This window comes from Phyllobates terribilis, unplaced genomic scaffold (genome assembly GCF_046119375.1).
Source record: "Phyllobates terribilis strain yellow unplaced genomic scaffold, ASM4611937v1 Scaffold_14__1_contigs__length_39327217, whole genome shotgun sequence".
NCBI classification, from domain to species: Eukaryota; Metazoa; Chordata; class Amphibia; order Anura; family Dendrobatidae; genus Phyllobates; species Phyllobates terribilis.
The window spans coordinates 37,022,482-37,049,389 of record NW_027362774.1 but is presented as its reverse complement, the minus strand read 5'-3'; the positions used below and the strand labels follow the sequence as shown (position 1 = coordinate 37,049,389).

Below are 26,908 nucleotides of genomic sequence, written 5' to 3'. Positions count from 1 at the left end.
GTGTATACTGGTGTATGGTATATACTGGTGTACGGTATATACTGGTGTATGGTGTATACTGGTGTATGGTGTATACTGGTGTACGGTATATACTGGTGTATGGTATATATTGGTGTACGGTATATACTGGTGTACGGTATATACTGGTGTATGGTGTATACTGGTGTACGGTATATACTGGTGTATGGTGTATACTGGTGTACGGTATATACTGGTGTATGGTGTATACTGGTGTACGGTATATACTGGTGTATGGTGTATACTGGTGTATGGTATATACTGGTGTATGGTGTATACTGGTGTACGGTATATACTGGTGTACGGTATATACTGGTGTATGGTGTATACTGGTGTACGGTATATACTGGTGTACGGTATATACTGGTGTACGGTGTATACTGGTGTATGGTGTATACTGGTGTATGGTGTATACTGGTGTACGGTATATACTGGTGTATGGTGTATACTGGTGTATGGTATATACTGGTGTATGGTGTATACTGGTGTACGGTATATACTGGTGTACGGTATATACTGGTGTATGGTATACACTGGTGTATGGTGTATACTGGTGTACGGTATATACTGGTGTACGGTATATACTGGTGTACGGTGTATACTGGTGTACGGTATATACTGGTGTATGGTGTATACTGGTGTATGGTGTATACTGGTGTACGGTATATACTGGTGTACGGTATATACTGGTGTATGGTGTATACTGGTGTATGGTGTATACTGGTGTACGGTATATACTGGTGTATGGTGTATACTGGTGTATGGTGTATACTGGTGTACGGTATATACTGGTGTATGGTGTATACTGGTGTACGGTATATACTGGTGTATGGTGTATACTGGTGTACGGTATATACTGGTGTATGGTATATACTGGTGTATGGTATATACTGGTGTACGGTATATACTGGTGTATGGTGTATACTGGTGTACAGTATATACTGGTGTATGGTATATACTGGTGTATGGTGTATACTGGTGTACGGTATATACTGGTGTACGGTATATACTGGTGTATGGTGTATACTGGTGTATGGTGTATACTGGTGTACGGTATATACTGGTGTACGGTATATACTGGTGTATGGTGTATACTGGTGTATGGTATATACTGGTGTATGGTGTATACTGGTGTACGGTGTATACTGGTGTACGGTATATACTGGTGTATGGTTTATACTGGTGTATGGTATATACTGGTGTACGGTATATACTGGTGTACGGTATATACTGGTGTATGGTGTATACTGGTGTATGGTATATACTGGTGTACGGTATATACTGGTGTACGGTGTATACTGGTGTATGGTATATACTGGTGTATGGTATATACTGGTGTACGGTATATACTGGTGTATGGTGTATACTGGTGTATGGTGTATACTGGTGTACGGTATATACTGGTGTACGGTATATACTGGTGTACGGTGTATACTGGTGTACGGTATATACTGGTGTACGGTGTATACTGGTGTACGGTATATACTGGTGTACGGTATATACTGGTGTACGGTATATACTGGTGTATGGTGTATTCTGGTGTATGGTATATACTGGTGTACGGTATATACTGGTGTATGGTGTATACTGGTGTACGGTATATACTGGTGTATGGTATATACTGGTGTATGGTGTATACTGGTGTACGGTATATACTGGTGTATGGTATATACTGGTGTATGGTGTATTCTGGTGTATGGTATATACTGGTGTACGGTATATACTGGTGTATGGTGTATACTGGTGTACGGTATATACTGGTGTATGGTATATACTGGTGTATGGTGTATACTGGTGTATGGTGTATACTGGTGTATGGTATATACTGGTGTATGGTGTATACTGGTGTACGGTATATACTGGTGTATGGTGTATACTGGTGTATGGTGTATACTGGTGTACGGTATGTACTGGTGTACGGTATATACTGGTGTATGGTGTATACTGGTGTATGGTGTATACTGGTGTACGGTGTATACTGGTGTACGGTATATACTGGTGTATGGTGTATACTGGTGTACGGTATATACTGGTGTATGGTATATACTGGTGTATGGTGTATACTGATGTACGGTGTATACTGGTGTACGATATATACTGGTGTATGGTATATACTGGTGTACGGTATATACTGGTGTACGGTATATACTGGTGTATGGTGTATACTGGTGTATGGTGTATACTGGTGTATGGTATATACTGGTGTATGGTGTATACTGGTGTATGGTATATACTGGTATATGGTGTATATTGGTGTACGGTATATACTGGTGTATGGTGTATACTGGTGTACGGTATATACTGGTGTATGGTATATACTGGTGTATGGTGTATACTGGTGTATGGTATATACTGGTGTACGGTATATACTGGTGTATGGTATATACTGGTGTATGGTGTATACTGGTGTATGGTGTATACTGGTGTACGGTATATACTGGTGTATGGTGTATACTGGTGTATGGTGTATACTGGTGTACGGTATATACTGGTGTATGGTATATACTGGTGTATGGTATATACTGGTGTATGGTGTATACTGGTGTACGGTATATACTGGTGTATGGTATATACTGGTGTATGGTGTATACTGGTGTACAGTATATACTGGTGTATGGTATATACTGGTGTATGGTATATACTGGTGTACGGTATATACTGGTGTATGGTGTATACTGGTGTATGGTGTATACTGGTGTACGCAGGGCCGGCCTTTGGGGCGTGCCAGCTGTGCAACTGCACAGGGCGCCTCAAACTTGAGAGTGAAGGGGGGCGCTGCGCTGGCTCCCTCCCCGTCGGTATTTTTCTTATGGAAGAGCAGAGAGGGAGCGCCCAGCGTTTCTTCTGTGCTCAGGCGCCGGCGCCCCCTCTCTGCTCTGAAATGTCCGGCCGGGACCCGGGCGCGCTGCACTCTCTCCTCCTCACACACAGGGGCGGAACTACCGCCCGTGCAGCCGGTTCATTGAACGGGGGCCCCGAGGGAGAGGGGGCCCCTTCAGCCTCCAGCAGGGCCGCCATCAGGGCATGACTGCCCTGACTCCAGTATGGGGCCCGGCCGGTAGGGGCCCCCTTGGGGGCCCCCCTCTTGTGTGTCTCTCTCCTCATGGGGCCCCCGGCCCCATGCTAAGCGCCGGGGCCGGAACATCTCTGTCATGATTTCTCTGACTTCCGGTCATGTGACGGCACCGTCACATGACCGGAAGTCAGGAGAACCTGGTGTCATCGATTTGGACGAGGATTCTGCAGGGATCGCATGGGGGTAAGTATAACAAGTTTTTTTTTTTTTTTAAATACAATTTACTAGGAGTGGGGGGAATGGGAGGTGCACATGTGGGGGAGGGGAATGAGAGAGGTGCACATGTGGGGGAGGGGGATGAGAGAGGTGCACATGTGGGGGAGGGGGATGAGAGGTGTGCACATGTGGGGGAGGGGGATGAGAGAGGTGCACATGTGGGGGAGGGGAATGAGAGAGGTGCACATGTGGGGGAGGGGGATGAGAGAGGTGCACATGTGGGGGAGGGGGATGAGAGGTGTGCACATGTGGGGGAGGGGGATGAGAGAGGTGCACATGTGGGGGAGGGGAATGAGAGAGGTGCACATGTGGGGGAGGGGGATGAGAGAGGTGCACATGTGGGGGAGGGGGATGAGAGGTGTGCACATGTGGGGGAGGGGGATGAGAGAGGTGCACATGTGGGGGAGGGGGATGAGAGAGGTGCACATGTGGGGGAGGGGGATGAGAGATGTGCACATGGGGGGGATGAGAGAGGTGCACATGTGGGGGAGGGGGATGAGAGAGGTGCACATGTGGGGGAGGGGGATGAGAGAGGTGCACATGTGGGGGAGTGGGATGAGAGAGGTGCACATGTGGGGGAGGGGGATGAGAGAGGGGCACATGTGGGGGAGGGGGATGAGAGATGTGCACATGGGGGGGTGAGAGCTGCACATGGGGGAATTGGGAGAAAATGAGCTGCACATGGGGGAATTGGGAGTAGGGGGATAATGAGCTGCACATAATGAATGTGGGGTGGGGGACAGTAAATGATGATGGGGTGGGGAGAGCAGGACATGATATAATGAATTGGGGCAGGGGGTGCATGTAAATAATGAATGCGGGGAGCAGGAAGTATAGAGTAGGGGGCGTTGCGGATGCAGGAGTGTAACTGGTAACAAATTGGCGGAAAGAGTAGAGGTTCTAATTAAATTATATATTAAGTGCCTATTTACAGTTAATGGGGGCACCGTGGTGGATTACAATTTATATTTGGAATGGTAGGTTGTATAATAACTAACCATATATTGATGGTGGATACACGTCTGTATTCAGCTGCGTAATGTAGAAGTTGGGGAATGTGCTCTAGATAACTGTGTTATTTTATGCAGAGACGAGTCCTGGCTGGAAGACGTAATGGCGGTCTGTGCTGGATGAAGGAGAAAAGCGTAGCTGAAGGACTTCACCTAGAGACGTCACCAGTGAGTCAGTGTATTACATGTACACTTACACTATATACTATGTACCGGGCTCCTGTGTATAATGTCACTGGTGATCACTGTATTACCTGTACACTGACACTATATACAGAGCTCCTGTGTATAATGTCACTGATGATCACTGTATTACCTGTACACTGACACTATATACAGAGCTCCTGTGTATAATGTCACTGGTGATCACTAGATTACCTGGACACTTACATTATACATACCATGTATAGAGCTCCCGTGCATAATGACACTTATGGTAATATTAGTAATGTGGTGGTAATATTAGTAATGTGGTGGTAATATGTGGTCTGGTCATGGTGTGGCAGTTTTTCCCCCTTCTGTGTGGTATTATTCGGTCACTATGTTGTGGTAATATGTGGTCTGGTCATGGTGTGGCAGTATTCCCTGTATGTGGTATTATTGGTCATTTTTAAAAAAAAATGTATATGACACATTCCCTTAAAGAAAACTAAATAAAAATATATCTAAAAAGAGTATTGGATATTTTAAGAAAATTTTAATAGGTTAGAGTAGGGCCCTGCCAGAAGAGTCTACCTTATCGTGGTGGCGGCTTTAAAACTTTTCAACTTTTGTTGCTTGTTATTACTTGATCATTTGATTAATAAAAAATGCACTTGTTGTTTTCACCTACATGAGTTTAATTTTTTTTCTTTGGGGGGGGGCGCCAAGAGGGATTTCGCACAGGGCGCCATATACCCTAAGGCCGGCCCTGGGTGTACGGTATGTACTGGTGTACGGTATATACTGGTGTATGGTGTATACTGGTGTATGGTGTATACTGGTGTACGGTATATACTGGTGTATGGTATATACTGGTGTATGGTGTATACTGGTGTACGGTGTATACTGGTGTACGGTATATACTGGTGTATGGTGTATACTGGTGTACGGTATATACTGGTGTACGGTATATACTGGTGTATGGTGTATACTGGTGTACGGTGTATACTGGTGTATGGTATATACTGGTGTACGGTATATACTGGTGTATGGTATATACTGGTGTATGGTGTATACTGGTGTACGGTATATACTGGTGTACGGTATATACTGGTGTATGGTGTATACTGGTGTATGGTGTATACTGGTGTATGGTGTATACTGGTGTATGGTATATACTGGTGTATGGTGTATACTGGTATATGGTGTATTCTGGTGTATGGTATATACTGGTGTATGGTGTATACTGGTGTACGGTATATACTGGTGTACGGTATATACTGGTGTATGGTGTATACTGGTGTATGGTGTATATTGGTGTACGGTATATACTGGTGTATGGTGTATACTGGTGTACGGTATATACTGGTGTATGGTATATACTGGTGTATGGTGTATACTGGTGTATGGTGTATATTGGTGTACGGTATATACTGGTGTATGGTGTATACTGGTGTACGGTATATACTGGTGTACGGTATATACTGGTGTATGGTGTATACTGGTGTATGGTATATATTGGTGTACGGTATATACTGGTGTATGGTGTATACTGGTGTACGGTATATACTGGTGTACGGTGTATACTGGTGTATGGTATATACTGGTGTACGGTATATACTGGTGTATGGTATATACTGGTGTATGGTGTATACTGGTGTACGGTATATACTGGTGTACGGTATATACTGGTGTATGGTGTATACTGGTGTATGGTGTATACTGGTGTATGGTATATACTGGTGTATGGTGTATACTGGTATATGGTGTATTCTGGTGTATGGTATATACTGGTGTATGGTGTATACTGGTGTACGGTATATACTGGTGTACGGTATATACTGGTGTATGGTGTATACTGGTGTATGGTGTATATTGGTGTACGGTATATACTGGTGTATGGTGTATACTGGTGTACGGTATATACTGGTGTATGGTATATACTGGTGTATGGTGTATACTGGTGTACGGTATATACTGGTGTATGGTATATACTGGTGTATGGTGTATACTGGTGTATGGTATATACTGGTGTACGGTATATACTGGTGAATGGTGTATACTGGTATATGGTGTATTCTGGTGTACGGTATATACTGGTCTATGGTGTATACTGGTATATGGTGTATATTGGTGTACGGTATATACTGGTGTATGGTGTATACTGGTGTATGGTATATACTGGTGTATGGTGTATACTGGTGTACGGTATATACTGGTGTACGGTATATACTGGTGTATGGTATATACTGGTGTATGGTGTATACTGGTGTATGGTATATACTGGTGTATGGTGTATTCTGGTGTACGGTATATACTGGTCTATGGTGTATACTGGTATATGGTGTATACTGGTGTACGGTATATACTGGTGTACGGTATATACTGGTGTACGGTATATACTGGTGTATGGTGTATACTGGTGTATGGTATATACTGGTGTATGGTGTATACTGGTGTATGGTATATACTGGTGTATGGTGTATACTGGTGTATGGTATATACTGGTGTATGGTGTATACTGGTGTATGGTGTATACTGGTGTATGGTATATACTGGTGTACGGTATATACTGGTGTATGGTGTATACTGGTGTGTGGTGTATACTGGTGTGTGGTGTATACTGGTGTAAGGTATATACTGGTGTACGGAATATACTGGTGTACGGTATATACTGGTGTATGGTATATACTGGTGTACGGTATATACTGGTGTATGGTGTATACTGGTGTATGGTGTATACTGGTGTATGGTATATACTGGTGTATGGTATATACTGGTGTACGGTATATACTGGTGTATGGTGTATACTGGTGTATGGTATATACTGGTGTATGGTATATACTGGTGTATGGTGTATACTGGTGTATGGTATATACTGGTGTACGGTATATACTGGTGTATGGTGTATACTGGTGTATGGTGTATACTGGTGAATGGTGTATACTGGTGTACGGTATATACTGGTGTATGGTGTATACTGGTGTGTGGTGTATACTGGTGTGTGGTGTATACTGGTGTACGGTATATACTGGTGTACGGTATATACTGGTGTATGGTGTATACTGGTGTACGGTATATACTGGTGTATGGTGTATACTGGTGTGTGGTGTATACTGGTGTATGGTATATACTGGTGTATGGTATATACTGGTGTATGGTATATACTGGTGTACGGTATATACTGGTGTATGGTGTATACTGGTGTGTGGTGTATACTGGTGTGTGGTGTATACTGGTGTAAGGTATATACTGGTGTACGGTATATACTGGTGTACGGTATATACTGGTGTATGGTGTATACTGGTGTATGGTGTATACTGGTGTATGGTATATACTGGTGTACGGTATATACTGGTGTATGGTGTATACTAGTGTATGGTATATACTGGTGTATGGTATATACTGGTGTACGGTGTATACTGGTGTATGGTGTATACTGGTGTATGGTGTATACTGGTGTACGGTATATACTGGTGTATGGTGTATACTGGTGTACGGTATATACTGGTGTACGGTATATACTGGTGTATGGTGTATACTGGTGTATGGTGTATACTGGTGTACGGTATATACTGGTGTACGGTATATACTGGTGTATGGTATATACTGGTGTACGGTATATACTGGTGTATGGTGTATACTGGTGTACGGTATATACTGGTGTATGGTATATACTGGTGTACGGTATATACTGGTGTATGGTGTATACTGGTGTATGGTATATACTGGTGTATGGTGTATTCTGGTGTACGGTATATACTGGTGTATGGTGTATACTGGTGTATGGTGTATACTGGTGTATGGTATATACTGGTGTATGGTGTATACTGGTGTATGGTATATACTGGTGTACGGTATATACTGGTGTATGGTGTATACTGGTGTACGGTATATACTGGTGTATGGTGTATACTGGTGTACGGTATATACTGGTGTATGGTGTATACTGGTGTATGGTGTATACTGGTGTACGGTATATACTGGTGTACGGTATATACTGGTGTATGGTGTATACTGGTGTACGGTATATACTGGTGTATGGTGTATACTGGTGTACGGTATATACTGGTGTATGGTGTATACTGGTGTATGGTATATACTGGTGTATGGTGTATACTGGTGTACGGTATATACTGGTGTACGGTATATACTGGTGTATGGTGTATACTGGTGTATGGTATATACTGGTGTATGGTGTATACTGGTGTACGGTGTATACTGGTGTACGGTATATACTGGTGTACGGTATATACTGGTGTATGGTGTATACTGGTGTATGGTATATACTGGTGTATGGTATATACTGGTGTATGGTGTATACTGGTGTATGGTATATACTGGTGTATGGTGTATACTGGTGTATGGTATATACTGGTGTATGGTGTATACTGGTGTATGGTGTATACTGGTGTATGGTATATACTGGTGCATGGTATATACTGGTGTATGGTGTATACTGGTGTATGGTGTATACTGGTGTACGGTATATACTGGTGTATGGTATATACTGGTGTATGGTGTATACTGGTGTACGGTATATACTGGTGTACGGTATATACTGGTGTATGGTATATACTGGTGTATGGTGTATACTGGTGTATGGTATATACTGGTGTATGGTGTATACTGGTGTATGGTATATACTGGTGTACGGTATATACTGGTGTATGGTATATACTGGTGTATGGTGTATACTGGTGTATGGTATATACTGGTGTATGGTGTATACTGGTGTATGGTATATACTGGTGTATGGTGTATACTGGTGTATGGTATATACTGGTGTATGGTGTATACTGGTGTATGGTATATACTGGTGTATGGTGTATACTGGTGTATGGTATATACTGGTGTATGGTATATACTGGTGTATGGTGTATACTGGTGTATGGTATATACTGGTGTATGGTGTATACTGGTGTATGGTATATACTGGTGTACGGTATATACTGGTGTATGGTGTATACTGGTGTATGGTATATACTGGTGTATGGTGTATACTGGTGTACGGTATATACTGGTGTATGGTATATACTGGTGTACGGTATATACTGGTGTATGGTGTATACTGGTGTATGGTGTATACTGGTGTACGGTATATACTGGTGTACGGTATATACTGGTGTATGGTATATTCTGGTGTATGGTATATACTAGTGTATGGTGTATACTGGTATATGGTGTATATTGGTGTACGGTATATACTGGTGTATGGTGTATACTGGTGTATGGTATATACTGGTGTATGGTGTATACTGGTGTACGGTATATACTGGTGTACGGTATATACTGGTGAATGGTGTATACTGGTATATGGTGTATACTGGTGTATGGTATATACTGGTCTATGGTGTATACTGGTATATGGTGTATACTGGTGAATGGTGTATACTGGTCTATGGTGTATACTGGTGTATGGTATATACTGGTCTATGGTGTATACTGGTATATGGTGTATATTGGTGTACGGTATATACTGGTGTATGGTGTATACTGGTGTATGGTATATACTGGTGTGTGGTGTATACTGGTGTACGGTATATACTGGTCTATGGTGTATACTGGTGTATGGTATATACTGGTCTATGGTGTATACTGGTATATGGTGTATATTGGTGTACGGTATATACTGGTGTATGGTGTATACTGGTGTATGGTATATACTGGTGTATGGTGTATACTGGTGTATGGTGTATACTGGTGTATGGTATATACTGGTGTATGGTATATACTGGTGTATGGTGTATACTGGTGTATGGTATATACTGGTGAATGGTGTATACTGGTATATGGTGTATACTGGTGTATGGTATATACTGGTCTATGGTGTATACTGGTATATGGTGTATACTGGTGAATGGTGTATACTGGTCTATGGTGTATACTGGTGTATGGTATATACTGGTCTATGGTGTATACTGGTATATGGTGTATATTGGTGTACGGTATATACTGGTGTATGGTGTATACTGGTGTATGGTGTATACTGGTGTATGGTGTATACTGGTGTATGGTGTATACTGGTGTATGGTGTATACTGGTGTATGGTGTATACTGGTGTATGGTGTATACTGGTGTATGGTATATACTGGTGTATGGTGTATACTGGTGTATGGTGTATACTGGTGTATGGTGTATACTGGTGTATGGTATATACTGGTGTATGGTGTATACTGGTGTATGGTGTATACTGGTGTATGGTATATACTGGTGAATGGTGTATACTGGTATATGGTGTATACTGGTGTATGGTATATACTGGTCTATGGTGTATACTGGTATATGGTGTATACTGGTGAATGGTGTATACTGGTCTATGGTGTATACTGGTGTATGGTATATACTGGTCTATGGTGTATACTGGTATATGGTGTATATTGGTGTACGGTATATACTGGTGTATGGTGTATACTGGTGTATGGTGTATACTGGTGTATGGTGTATACTGGTGTACGGTATATACTGGTCTATGGTGTATACTGGTGTATGGTATATACTGGTCTATGGTGTATACTGGTATATGGTGTATATTGGTGTACGGTATATACTGGTGTATGGTGTATACTGGTGTATGGTATATACTGGTGTATGGTGTATACTGGTGTATGGTGTATACTGGTGTATGGTATATACTGGTGTATGGTGTATACTGGTGTATGGTATATACTGGTGTATGGTGTATTCTGGTGTACGGTATATACTGGTCTATGGTGTATACTGGTGTATGGTATATACTGGTCTATGGTGTATACTGGTATATGGTGTATATTGGTGTACGGTATATACTGGTGTATGGTGTATACTGGTGTATGGTATATACTGGTGTATGGTGTATACTGGTGTATGGTGTATACTGGTGTATGGTGTATACTGGTGTATGGTATATACTGGTGTATGGTGTATACTGGTGTATGGTATATACTGGTGTATGGTGTATTCTGGTGTACGGTATATACTGGTCTATGGTGTATACTGGTGTATGGTATATACTGGTCTATGGTGTATACTGGTATATGGTGTATACTGGTGTACGGTATATACTGGTGTATGGTGTATACTGGTGTATGGTATATACTGGTGTATGGTGTATACTGGTGTACGGTATATACTGGTGTACGGTATATACTGGTGTATGGTATATACTGGTCTATGGTGTATACTGGTGTACGGTATATACTGGTGTATGGTGTATACTGGTGTATGGTATATACTGGTGTATGGTGTATACTGGTGTACGGTATATACTGGTGTACGGTATATACTGGTGTATGGTATATACTGGTCTATGGTGTATACTGGTATATGGTGTATACTGGTGTACGGTATATACTGGTGTACGGTATATACTGGTGTACGGTATATACTGGTCTATGGTGTATACTGGTATATGGTGTATATTGGTGTATGGTATATACTGGTGTATGGTGTATACTGGTGTATGGTATATACTGGTGTACGGTATATACTGGTGTATGGTGTATACTGGTGTATGGTATATACTGGTGTATGGTGTATACTGGTGTACGGTATATACTGGTGTACGGTATATACTGGTGTATGGTATATACTGGTCTATGGTGTATACTGGTATATGGTGTATACTGGTGTACGGTATATACTGGTCTATGGTGTATACTGGTATATGGTGTATATTGGTGTACGGTATATACTGGTGTATGGTGTATACTGGTGTATGGTATATACTGGTGTACGGTATATACTGGTGTATGGTATATACTGGTGTATGGTGTATACTGGTATATGGTGTATATTGGTGTACGGTATATACTGGTGTACGGTGTATACTGGTGTACGGTATATACTGGTGTACGGTATATACTGGTGTATGGTATATACTGGTGTATGGTGTATACTGGTGTATGGTGTATATTGGTGTACGGTATATACTGGTGTATGGTGTATACTGGTGTATGGTATATACTGGTGTATGGTGTATACTGGTGTACGGTATATACTGGTGAATGGTGTATACTGGTCTATGGTGTATACTGGTATATGGTGTATACTGGTGTACGGTATATACTGGTATATGGTGTATACTGGTGTACGGTATATACTGGTCTATGGTGTATATTGGTGTACGGTATATACTGGTGTACGGTGTATACTGGTGTATGGTATATACTGGTGTATGGTGTATACTGGTGTACGGTATATACTGGTGAATGGTGTATACTGGTCTATGGTGTATACTGGTGTACGGTATATACTGGTCTATGGTGTATACTGGTATATGGTGTATATTGGTGTACGGTATATACTGGTGTATGGTGTATACTGGTGTATGGTATATACTGGTGTATGGTGTATACTGGTGTACGGTATATACTGGTGTACGGTATATACTGGTGTATGGTATATACTGGTGTATGGTATATACTGGTGTATGGTGTATACTGGTATATGGTGTATTCTGGTGTACGGTATATACTGGTCTATGGTGTATACTGGTATATGGTGTATATTGGTGTACGGTATATACTGGTGTATGGTGTATACTGGTGTACGGTATATACTGGTGTACGGTATATACTGGTGTATGGTGTATACTGGTGTATGGTATATACTGGTGTATGGTGTATACTGGTGTATGGTATATACTGGTGTATGGTGTATACTGGTGTATGGTATATACTGGTGTATGGTGTATACTGGTGAATGGTGTATACTGGTGTATGGTGTATACTGGTGTACGGTATATACTGGTGTATGGTGTATACTGGTGTACGGTATATACTGGTGTATGGTGTATACTGGTGAATGGTGTATACTGGTGTATGGTGTATACTGGTGTATGGTGTATTCTGGTGTATGGTATATACTGGTGTACGGTATATACTGGTGTATGGTGTATACTGGTGTATGGTGTATACTGGTGTACGGTATATACTGGTGTATGGTGTATACTGGTGTACGGTATATACTGGTGTATGGTGTATACTGGTGTACGGTGTATACTGGTGTATGGTGTATACTGGTGTATGGTATATACTGGTGTACGGTATATACTGGTGTATGGTGTATACTGGTGTACGGTGTATACTGGTGTATGGTATATACTGGTGTACGGTATATACTGGTGTATGGTGTATACTGGTGTATGGTATATACTGGTGTATGGTGTATACTGGTGTATGGTATATACTGGTGTATGGTGTATACTGGTGTACGGTATATACTGGTGTATGGTGTATACTGGTGTACGGTATATACTGGTGTATGGTGTATACTGGTGAATGGTGTATACTGGTGTATGGTGTATACTGGTGTACGGTATATACTGGTGTATGGTGTATACTGGTGTACGGTATATACTGGTGTATGGTGTATACTGGTGAATGGTGTATACTGGTGTATGGTGTATACTGGTGTATGGTGTATTCTGGTGTATGGTATATACTGGTGTACGGTATATACTGGTGTATGGTATATACTGTTGTATGGTATATACTGGTGTACGGTATATACTGGTGTATGGTGTATACTGGTGTATGGTATATACTGGTGTATGGTGTATACTGGTGAATGGTGTATACTGGTGTATGGTGTATACTGGTGTACGGTATATACTGGTGTATGGTGTATACTGGTGTACGGTATATACTGGTGTATGGTGTATACTGGTGAATGGTGTATACTGGTGTATGGTGTATACTGGTGTATGGTATATACTGGTGTACGGTATATACTGGTGTATGGTGTATACTGGTGTACGGTATATACTGGTGTATGGTGTATACTGGTGAATGGTGTATACTGGTGTATGGTGTATACTGGTGTATGGTATATACTGGTGTACGGTATATACTGGTGTATGGTGTATACTGGTGTATGGTGTATACTGGTGTACGGTATATACTGGTGTATGGTGTATACTGGTGTACGGTATATACTGGTGTATGGTGTATACTGGTGTACGGTGTATACTGGTGTATGGTGTATACTGGTGTATGGTATATACTGGTGTACGGTATATACTGGTGTATGGTGTATACTGGTGTACGGTGTATACTGGTGTATGGTGTATACTGGTGTATGGTATATACTGGTGTACGGTATATACTGGTGTATGGTATATACTGGTGTGTGGTGTATACTGGTGTACGGTATATACTGGTGTATGGTGTATACTGGTGTATGGTGTATACTGGTGTACGGTATATACTGGTGTATGTTGTATACTGGTGTGTGGTGTATACTGGTGTGTGGTGTATACTGGTGTATGGTATATACTGGTGTATGGTATATACTGGTGTACGGTATATACTGGTGTGTGGTGTATACTGGTGTGTGGTGTATACTGGTGTATGGTGTATACTGGTGTACGGTATATACTGGTGTATGGTGTATACTGGTGTGTGGTGTATACTGGTGTGTGGTGTATACTGGTGTATGGTGTATACTGGTGTACGGTATATACTGGTGTATGGTATATACTGGTGTATGGTGTATACTGGTGTGTGGTGTATACTGGTGTACGGTATATACTGGTGTACGGTATATACTGGTGTATGGTGTATACTGGTGTACGGTATATACTGGTGTATGGTATATACTGGTGTATGGTGTATACTGGTGTGTGGTGTATACTGGTGTACGGTATATACTGGTGTATGGTGTATACTGGTGTACGGTATATACTGGTGTATGGTGTATACTGGTGTATGGTGTATACTGGTGTGTGGTGTATACTGGTGTACGGTATATACTGGTGTACGGTATATACTGGTGTATGGTGTATACTGGTGTGTGGTGTATACTGGTGTGTGGTGTATACTGGTGTAAGGTATATACTGGTGTACGGTATATACTGGTGTACGGTATATACTGGTGTATGGTGTATACTGGTGTATGGTGTATACTGGTGTACGGTATATACTGGTGTATGGTGTATACTGGTGTATGGTATATACTGGTGTATGGTGTATACTGGTGTATGGTATATTCTGGTGTATGGTGTATACTGGTGTATGGTGTATACTGGTGTACGGTATATACTGGTGTATGGTGTATACTGGTGTATGGTGTATACTGGTGTATGGTGTATACTGGTGTACGGTATATACTGGTGTATGGTGTATACTGGTGTACGGTATATACTGGTGTATGGTGTATACTGGTGTATGGTATATACTGGTGTATGGTGTATACTGGTGTATGGTGTATACTGGTGTATGGTATATACTGGTGTATGGTATATACTGGTGTATGGTGTATACTGGTGTATGGTGTATACTGGTGTACGGTATATACTGGTGTATGGTGTATACTGGTGTATGGTGTATACTGGTGTATGGTGTATACTGGTGTATGGTATATACTGGTGTATGGTGTATACTGGTGTATGGTGTATACTGGTGTACGGTATATACTGGTGTATGGTGTATACTGGTGTATGGTGTATACTGGTGTACGGTATATACTGGTGTATGGTGTATACTGGTGTATGGTGTATACTGGTGTATGGTATATACTGGTGTATGGTGTATACTGGTGTACGGTATATACTGGTGTATGGTGTATACTGGTGTATGGTGTATACTGGTGTATGGTATATACTGGTGTATGGTGTATACTGGTGTACGGTATATACTGGTGTACGGTATATACTGGTGTATGGTATATACTGGTGTATGGTATATACTGGTGTATGGTATATACTGGTGTATGGTATATACTGGTGTATGGTATATACTGGTGTATGGTATATACTGGTGTATGGTATATTCTGGTGTATGGTATATACTGGTGTATGGTGTATACTGGTGTATGGTGTATACTGGTGTATGGTATATTCTGGTGTATGGTATATTCTGGTGTATGGTGTATACTGGTGTACGGTATATTCTGGTGTATGGTGTATACTGGTGTATGGTGTATACTGGTGTATGGTGTATACTGGTGTATGGTATATACTGGTGTATGGTGTATACTGGTGTATGGTATATACTGGTGTATGGTGTATACTGGTGTACGGTATATACTGGTGTATGGTATATTCTGGTGTATGGTGTATACTGGTGTATGGTGTATGCTGGTGTATGGTATATACTGGTGTATGGTGTATACTGGTGTACGGTGTATACTGGTGTATGGTATATACTGGTGTATGGTGTATACTGGTGTACGGTATATACTGGTGTATGGTATATACTGGTGTATGGTATATACTGGTGTATGGTATATACTGGTGTATGGTATATTCTGGTGTATGGTGTATACTGGTGTACGGTATATACTGGTGTATGGTGTATACTGGTGTACGGTATATACTGGTGTATGGTATATACTGGTGTATGGTATATACTGGTGTATGGTGTATACTGGTGTATGGTATATACTGGTGTATGGTGTATACTGGTGTACGGTGTATACTGGTGTATGGTATATACTGGTGTATGGTGTATACTGGTGTACGGTATATACTGGTGTATGGTATATACTGGTGTATGGTATATACTGGTGTATGGTGTATACTGGTGTATGGTATATACTGGTGTACGGTGTATACTGGTGTATGGTATATACTGGTGTATGGTGTATACTGGTGTACGGTATATACTGGTGTATGGTATATACTGGTGTATGGTATATACTGGTGTATGGTATATTCTGGTGTATGGTGTATACTGGTGTACGGTATATACTGGTGTATGGTATATTCTGGTGTATGGTGTATACTGGTGTATGGTGTATACTGGTGTATGGTATATACTGGTGTATGGTATATACTGGTGTATGGTGTATACTGGTGTATGGTATATACTGGTGTATGGTGTATACTGGTGTACGGTATATACTGGTGTATGGTATATTCTGGTGTATGGTGTATACTGGTGTATGGTGTATACTGGTGTATGGTATATACTGGTGTATGGTGTATACTGGTGTATGGTGTATACTGGTGTATGGTATATACTGGTGTATGGTGTATACTGGTGTACGGTATATACTGGTGTATGGTATATTCTGGTGTATGGTGTATACTGGTGTATGGTGTATACTGGTGTATGGTATATACTGGTGTATGGTGTATACTGGTGTACGGTATATACTGGTGTATGGTGTATACTGGTGTACGGTATATTCTGGTGTATGGTATATACTGGTGTATGGTGTATACTGGTGTATGGTGTATACTGGTGTATGGTATATACTAGTGTATGGTATATACTGGTGTATGGTGTATACTGGTGTATGGTGTATACTGGTGTACGGTATATACTGGTGTATGGTATATTCTGGTGTATGGTGTATACTGGTGTATGGTGTATACTGGTGTATGGTATATACTGGTGTACGGTATATACTGGTGTATGGTGTATACTGGTGTACGGTATATACTGGTGTACGGTATATTCTGGTGTATGGTGTATACTGGTGTACGGTATATACTGGTGTATGGTGTATACTGGTGTACGGTATATACTGGTGTACGGTATATTCTGGTGTATGGTGTATACTGGTGTACGGTATATACTGGTGTATGGTATATTCTGGTGTATGGTGTATACTGGTGTATGGTGTATACTGGTGTATGGTATATACCGGTGTATGGTATATACTGGTGTATGGTGTATACTGGTGTATGGTGTATACTGGTGTATGGTATATACTGGTGTATGGTGTATACTGGTGTATGGTGTATACTGGTGTATGGTATATACTGGTGTATGGTGTATACTGGTGTACGGTATATACTGGTGTATGGTATATTCTGGTGTATGGTGTATACTGGTGTATGGTGTATACTGGTGTACGGTATATACTGGTGTATGGTATATTCTGGTGTACGGTGTATACTGGTGTACGGTATATACTGGTGTATGGTATATTCTGGTGTATGGTGTATACTGGTGTATGGTGTATACTGGTGTACGGTATATACTGGTGTATGGTATATACTGGTGTATGGTGTATACTGGTGTATGGTGTATACTGGTGTATGGTATATACTGGTGTATGGTGTATACTGGTGTACGGTGTATACTGGTGTATGGTATATACTGGTGTATGGTGTATACTGGTGTATGGTGTATACTGGTGTATGGTATATACTGGTGTATGGTGTATACTGGTGTATGGTATATACTGGTGTATGGTGTATACTGGTGTATGGTGTATACTGGTGTATGGTATATACTGGTGTATGGTGTATACTGGTGTATGGTATATACTGGTGTATGGTGTATACTGGTGTACGGTATATACTGGTGTATGGTATATTCTGGTGTATGGTGTATACTGGTGTATGGTGTATACTGGTGTATGGTATATACTGGTGTATGGTATATTCTGGTGTATGGTGTATACTGGTGTATGGTGTATACTGGTGTACGGTATATACTGGTGTACGGTATATACTGGTGTATGGTGTATACTGGTGTACGGTATATACTGGTGTATGGTGTATACTGGTGTATGGTGTATACTGGTGTACGGTATATACTGGTGTATGGTGTATACTGGTGTATGGTGTATACTGGTGTACGGTATATACTGGTGTACGGTATATACTGGTGTATGGTGTATACTGGTGTATGGTATATACTGGTGTATGGTGTATACTGGTGTACGGTATATACTGGTGTATGGTATATTCTGGTGTATGGTGTATACTGGTGTATGGTATATACTGGTGTATGGTGTATACTGGTGTACGGTATATACTGGTGTATGGTATATACTGGTGTACGGTATATACTGGTGTATGGTATATACTGGTGTATGGTGTATACTGGTGTATGGTGTATACTGGTGTATGGTGTATACTGGTGTATGGTATATACTAGTGTATGGTATATACTGGTGTATGGTGTATACTGGTGTATGGTATATACTAGTGTATGGTATATACTGGTGTATGGTGTATACTGGTGTATGGTATATACTAGTGTATGGTATATACTGGTGTATGGTGTATACTGGTGTATGGTGTATACTGGTGTACGGCCGCCCCCTGCACCGGCCCCTGCGCTGCCTCCTCTCTCCTGATGTGGCCCCCAGTGTGCACTTGTTGTTGGGAGGTTGGAGATTTGCCAGACCCCAGGACACAATCCCACCCTTACCAGATGGGGGGTCCGTCCGCCGCTCCCTTTGGAGCCGCAGTTATTGGACATTGGACTCCACGCTGCGGTTTCCGCCGGGGCCATTTTGGCCTCTTTTGGTGCTTTTGGCAGTGAACACGGCGGCGTTGCTGCAGTACACGGAACGAGCTGATGACGGAGCCAGTTGAGGCGTCAGCGCGGAGACAGCAGCGACATCCGGGGCGGCCATGACTCCTCTGACTGCTCGCAGCCGCGGACAGTGATTTACTGCAGACATTTCCCGTCTTCCTCTGGTAATTTTTCTTTTCTGGGTGGCCAATGAGATGTGAATGGAGCCGACCAGGAAAAGCGGCAAGATGGCGGCCCCCGCGGTCTGAGAGCGACGCTCACATCTGGCTTTCATATTAGGGATAATTAATCGTCGCGCTCAGTGCGTGGCAGCCCCTAATTACTGGGCGAGGATGAGGGGCCGCTGCCTATGTGGCCGTCATTATGCTACCTGCGAGCCACCGCGCTGCCCCCACACTCCACAGCACAGATACAGTTTCAGCTTCATTACATTTTCCAGGATAGACCAGACTGTGTGTATATGGAGTGTATATATATATATATATATATATATATATATATATACCGGGGGAACAGCGTATAGACAGCTACACATTATACGGGGGGCAACATCATAATAATGACCCCACCAGAAGGAAAGTTATATAGCACGGAAATCCCCCTCTGGCCACAGCAAAGCCGCTGCCCCTATGCTTTATACTGCTGCTCTGCTCCATTAGTGCATGTTACTGATCCGGGTGGTGGAACCTCTGTGCTGGGATGCAAGAAGGGACCAGAGGGGCGTAACTAAGTACCTACTCGGACCGATCCAGGTCGCACGGCGGCTCAGTCGACTCCGTGAACCAGGGAGGAACCGGGCAGGTGAACCAGGAGCCACTCCGGCACCGACCTTGTGTGAGAGCAGGCGACTCCCACGGGTCAGGTGGCAGGAACTGACAGGTACAGCGGTTGAGCACGGCAGGCAGGCTGACGGGTGGTCCGGATAGATCAGCAGGCAGGTACGGCTGATAGCCAGACGGGTGCTCCGGGTAGGCGAGCAGGTGGGCACGGCGGATAGCCAGATGGGTGCTTCGGGTAGGCGAGCAGGCAGGTACAGCTGATAGCCAGACGGGTGCTCCGGATAGGCGAGCAGGCGGGTACGGCAGGTAACTGGCAGGTGCTCCAAGTAAGCAGGCTGGCGGGCATGACTGATAGACAGACTGGCGGGCAGGACTGACAGGCAGCGGGACCTGAGAGCTCAGGAAAGTGTTAGCACACAAAACAACAACTTTCCACAGGCACCTCCATATTGCAGGAGGTGCCTTATAAGGGGGAAGTCCTCCGGCCATTGGCCGGGGACTCTTTAGGACGACGCACGAGACCCCTTTAAGAGGGAGGGAGTGCGCTCCCTAAGCACAGAGCCCGGGAAGCTGCACGTGGTGCGCGCCACAGCAGCAGGGTGAGCAGGAAGACGCCGGACCAGGACAGCGGCGGTGAGGGGAACGGCGTTTCCTCCGGGCAGGAGGCAGAGACGCCGATGCTACAGTACCCCCCCCCTTTACGGCCCCTCTTCTTTAGGCCCGCAAGAAATTTAAGAAAATGAGGGGCATGGATGTTCTCCCGGGGCTCCCAAGTCCTCTCCTCCGGGCCAAACTGCTTCCAATCCACAAGAAAGAAAGTCTTTCCTCTTACCCTCTTGGTGGCCAGAATGTTCTCTACCTCATAGACGTCCTCAGCGGAGACCGGAGCAGGGGAGGTACCTGGATCGTCAGAGAAAGAATTAAGAACAACAGGTTTGAGGAGAGATACATGGAAGGAGTTGGGATCCGTAAGGTGACCGGGAGTTTCAGCTTGTAAGACACGGGATTGATTTGGTTCAGAACCTTGAGCGGACAGATGAACCGTGGACCCAACTTGTAGGAAGGTATCTTGAGACGAACATGTTAGGAGGAGAGCCAAACCTTGTCTCCTGGATGGAATTGAGGCGGATCCAGACATCTCTTATCAGGATGTCTCTTCATCCGCCCGGAGGACTGAAGAAGTGCGGATCTAGTGTCTTCCCAAATAGCCGAAAATTCGCTGACCAGAGACTCCGCGGCAGGATTGTCCACTGAAGAGGAGACGGGAAACGGAATCCGGGGATGTTGACCGTAGACCACAAAGAACGGGGATTTAGTAGAAGACTCGCTCTCATGGTTGTTATAGGAGAACTCGGCCGATGGCAGGAGATCCACCCAATCGGTATGGTGAGCGTTGACGAAGTGCCGGAGGAAGCTGGTAAGAATCTGGTTGATACGCTCCACTTGGCCATTGGACTATGGATGGTAAGCAGAGGAGAAATCCAAGGAGACATCCAGCAGCTTACACGTAGCTCTACAGAAGCGTGAGATGAACTGAACCCCGCGATCAGACACAATGTGGAGGGGTAGGCTGTGGAGACGGAAGATGTGATGGATGAAGTCCTTATCCAGCATAGATGCAGACGGAAGACCAGGCAGAGGGATGAAGTGGGCCATCTTAGAAAAGCGGTCAGTGACCACCCAAATGACAGTACAACCGGCAGAAACAGGGAGATCCGTAATGAAGTCCATTGCAATGTGTTGCCGCGGACCGGAAGGCACGGGAAGAGGAAGAAGACGGCCGGATGGAAGGTGCCTGGGAACCTTGTTGCGGGCACAGGAGGAACAAGCCGCGACAAAGTTCGAAACATCCTTGCGCAGGGAAGGCCACCAGTAATGTCGGGCAACGAGCAGAAAGGTCTTCCTCTGGCCTGCATGGCCGACTAGTTTGGATGATTGGCCCCAAAGTAGAACATTCTTTCAATCCGGAACCGCTACAAAGGTCTTACCGGGTGGAAGATGAGACAGGTCAGTCATTACCTTGGAGGGGTCGATGATATGCAGAGGTTCCTCCTCTTGGTCGGAGGACAGGAATGAGCGGGATAGAGCGTAAGCTTTAATGTTCTTGTCCGCTGGGCGGTAATGCAGAGTGAAGCAGAATCGGGCAAAAAATAGAGACCACCTGGCCTGACGCGGATTTAGTCTTTGGGCGTTCAGCAAATAAGCGAGGTTCTTATGGTCAGTGTAGATGACCACCGGGTGCAGAGACCCCTCAAGCAGGTAACGCCATTCCTCCAGCGCTAACTTGATGGCTAGCAGCTCACGATCTCCTATGGAGTAGTTGCGCTGGGACGAGGAGAAGAGTTTGGAGAAGAAGCCGCAGGTTACCATTCTCCCAGACGAGGATTTCTGGGTGAGCACCGCTCCGGCTCCGGAGGAGGATGCATCAACCTCCAGGAAGAACTGCTTGTTGCAATCCGGACGGTGCAGCACAGGAGCGGAGAAGGCTTGTTTAAGGGAGACGAAGGCCTCCTCCACTTCGGAAGACCATTCCTTGGGATTTGCTCCTTTACGGGTGAGCGCAGAGATGGGAGCAGTCCGGGAGGAGAAATGAGGAATGAAGAGACGATAATAGTTTGCGAAGCCCAGGAATTGCTGAATCGCCTTCAACCCCTCCGGTTGGGGCCACTTTAAGATGGCAGACACCTTCTCGGGATCCATCCGCAGACCAGTCTCGGAGATAATATAGCCCAGGAACGGCAGAGAGGTCTGCTCAAAGAGGCATTTCTTGTATTTAGCGTATAGGCGATTCTTCCGGAGCCTTAGCAGAACCTGACGAACATCCCTCGGGTGTGAGGGTAGATCCGGAGAGAAGACCAAGATATCGTCCAGGTACACCACCAAGCAAGAATACAGGAGATCTCGGAAGATGTCGTTGACCAGTTCCTGGAAGACGGCTGGAGCATTACAGAGACCAAAGGGCATCACCCAGTATTCATAGTGACTGTCCCGAGTGTTGAATGCCGTCTTTCACTCGTCTCCCTGGAGGATCCGGACCAAATTGTACGCCCCACGAAGATCGAGCTTGGTGAAGATCTTCGCGCCTTTAAGGAGGTCGAACAGCTCCGAGATGAGAGGCAGGGGGTACTTATTTTTGATGGTGATCTGGTTAAGGCCCCTGTAATCGATACACGTAGAGAGCCGTCTTTCTTCCTGATGAAGAAGAATCCTGCTCCCCTAGCAAGATTCTCTTCTATGTACTCAGAGGTGGCCCGGGTCTCGGCCAACGACAAAGGATAGATAGATTCGCCCACGGGGAGGAGAAGCACCAGCTACCAGGTCGATGGGGCAATCATACGGCCTATGAGGGGGTAGTGTCTCAGCCTCCTTTTTGTCAAAGACGTCCGCATAGGACCAGTGGGGTGCCGGCAGACCAGGTAGATTAGCCGGAGTAGACGGAGGTCGAGCAGGATGAAACGGAACCAGACAGGACTCATGGCATTCCTGACCCCAACGGAGGACTTCACCAGATCTCCAATTCAGGACGGGCTCATGTCTTGGTAACCAGGGTAGACCAAGCAAGAGGGAGTGAGAGAGACCGGACAGCACATGAAAGGAGATCTTCTCCGAGTGCAGCATTCCCACCTGAAGGGTTACAGGCTCAGTGACAAGCAAGATGGTTTCCGGGAGAAGCATCCCATCAACGGAGGCAACCGCCAACGGTTCAGCCAGACGTACGATAGGAATCTGGTAACACTCCACAACAGCCTGTTGAATGAGGTTCCCAGCGGCTCCGGAATCCAGATAGGCGGTCTTGAAGAAGCGTGTCTCACCACTGGAAATAGAAACAGACAGAGTCAAGGACAGAGAGGATTTACTCTTGCCTAGGATGACCTCTCCGAGCAGTCCTAGACACTGGAGTTTCCCGGCCGGCCTCACCTGGCAGGAACATATCAGATGCTCTTTACTGCCACAGTAGAAGCAACTCCCCTGGCTCCGTGTGTCTCCAGGCGAGACTTGACCATCCTGGTTTGGTCAATTTGCATAGGTTCTGACGAACTTGCCCGGGGGATTGCTGGTTGCGAGGCTGGCTTTTGGAATACAGGAGCGAGACACGGAAATCTTCTCTCTCGGGTAGTCTCCTTAGCACGCTCCAGAAAAAGGATGTCAATCCGGGTAGCTAATGACACCAGGTCATCCAGGGTGGTAGGAATGTCACGACCGGCTAGCTCATCCTTGATCCGTCCGGAAAGGCCTTCCCAAAAGGTGGATACCAGGGCCTCATTGTTCCAGGCAAGTTCTGATGCAAGGGTTCGGAAACTTATGGCATACTGGCCCACAGTGAGACTCCCTTGGCGGAGTTGGAGAAGTGAGGAGGCAGTAGAAAATTTTCGTCCGGGCTCATCGAAGACCTTCCAGAAAGCAGCGAGGAAAGCCGGAAGATCGGACACCAGGGGATCCCCTCTTTCCCACAGAGGGTTTAGCCATGCCAATGCCTCCCTGTTGAGGTGAGACATGATGAACGCCACCTTGGCATGGTCGGAGGGGAACTGATGTGCCAGGAGTTCAAAGTGTTGCGTTCACTGATTTATGAAGCCCCGACATAAGACGGGGTCACCACCAAAACGTGGAGGCGCAGAGAGTCGGGGTCCAAAGCCGAGTGCCACAGCGCCACTGGGTTGAGATGCCGCCGGAGCGGGTGCCGTTCGGGGTGGACAGCGCGTCGAGGTGGGAGTTGACTGTCCGCAGATAGGACAGGATAGTCTCCTGTTGGGATCTCTGGTGAAAGACCTCTTGATTCAGGTCTGAGAGCGAAGGAGCCTGGGAGCCACCGGGTTCCATAGCCTGTGCAAACTCGAGCCCGGGTGGTGGAACCTCTGTGCTTCGGTGCAAGGAGGGACCAGAAGGGCGTAACTAAGTGCCTACTCGGACCGACCCAGGTCACACAGCGGCTTAATCGACTCCGTGAACCAGGGAGGGACCAGGCAGGTGAACCAGGTGCCACTCTGGGACTGACCTTGTGTGAGAGCAGGTGACTCCCACGGGTCAGAGGGCAGGAACTGACTGGTACAGCGGATGAGCACGGAAGGAAGACTGACGGGTGGACCGGGTAGGCAATCTGGCGGGCACGGCAGGTTACTGGCAGGCGCTCCAGGTAGGCAGGCCGGCGGGCATGACAGTTAACAGGCAGGCTGCTGACAGGTTGGCGGGCAGGACTGATAGAGAGACTGGCGGGCAGGACTGACAGGCAGCGGGACCTGAGAGCTGAGGAAAGTGTTAGAACACAAAACAATAACTTTGCACAGGCACCTCCATATTGGAGGAGGTGCCTTATAAAGGGGAAGTCCTCCGGCCATTGGCTGGGGACTCTTTAGGATGGCGCACGCAGCCCCTTTAAGAGGGAGGGAGCACGCGCGCACCCTAAGCACAGTGCCCGGGAAGCTGCGAGCGGTAAGCACCACAGCAGCAGCAGGGGAGCAGGAAGACGCAGGACCGGGACTGCAGCGGTGAGGAGAACGGAGTCTCTGCCCATCATATGAAAGGTAGAGACATCAATAAGGGGAGGGGCATCAATAAGGGGAGGGGCCTCAATAAGGGGAGGGGCATAAACAAAAGAGAGGGGCATCAATAAGGGGAGGGGCTTTAACAAAAGGGAGAGGCATCAGTAAGGGGAGGAGAATCAATAAAATGAGGGCATCATTAAGGGGAGGGGCATCAGTAAGGGAAAGAGTCTGAACAGTAGATTTAAAAGTTATATTCTGCCATTTATTATCTAGAATGGTTTACAGAACATAAGGGAGAGCTGGGCTCCTGGTCTACAAGTCCTAGAATCCAGAATCTACTAATCCAATGCGATCATCACCCTGAACACATAATGCACAATAAGTCACCTGCAGTCCTATGTAACACCACAGATAACTTTCCACACTGAGATCCTTTGCTGTGTTGTCAGCTGTTTATGGACCAGAAAATGTCAGGAAAATCCTCCTGGATCAGCGACATTTTCTCTGGGGTTTCTATCAAAATCGCTGTAATGACGGCGGCCGAGCGTTGACTACTATGTAACATGAGGGGGAATGTGATCGGCTGATTCGGAGAACAACCTCAGCCCTGATTATAAGAGGGTGTGCAGACTTATGCAACCACATTATTGTATTTTTGTTGTTTTATTTTCACCCTCAGTTTGTTTCTCAATGGATTTGTACAGATTCTGGGCGACATTAATGGTGGAAAAAGTTCTGAAATGATTGTTCTTGGTTAGGATTTTCTTACCTGACAATAACCTGGGATTTTATCAGCAGCGCTGTCCCCCGCAACCTGCCGCCATAGGCACCGGACCACCTGTATCCACTGACCCACCAGGGCTGATGAGAGGAGCGGTTATCTGCTGCTGAAGGTTCAGGACTGACAGAGGACTCCCATCATCCACACGTGTCAGGCTGACCCCCATCAGGTGCCCCCATCGCTCTTGCGTGCCAGTCGCTGCCA

At 44.9% G+C, this 26,908-nt stretch overlaps 1 long non-coding RNA gene across 1 annotated transcript in view; it reads left to right on the top strand.

Annotated features, from left to right (window-relative positions):
- The first annotated feature begins 3,162 nt into the window (after window positions 1-3,162).
- LOC141175975 (uncharacterized) overlaps window positions 3,163-26,908 on the top strand; it is a 58,562-nt gene continuing 34,816 nt past the window's right edge. The window contains exons 1-2 of the long non-coding RNA XR_012253079.1: window positions 3,163-3,277; window positions 4,399-4,488. This is a non-coding gene — a long non-coding RNA (uncharacterized lncRNA). The remainder of the gene's footprint in view (window positions 3,278-4,398; window positions 4,489-26,908) is intronic.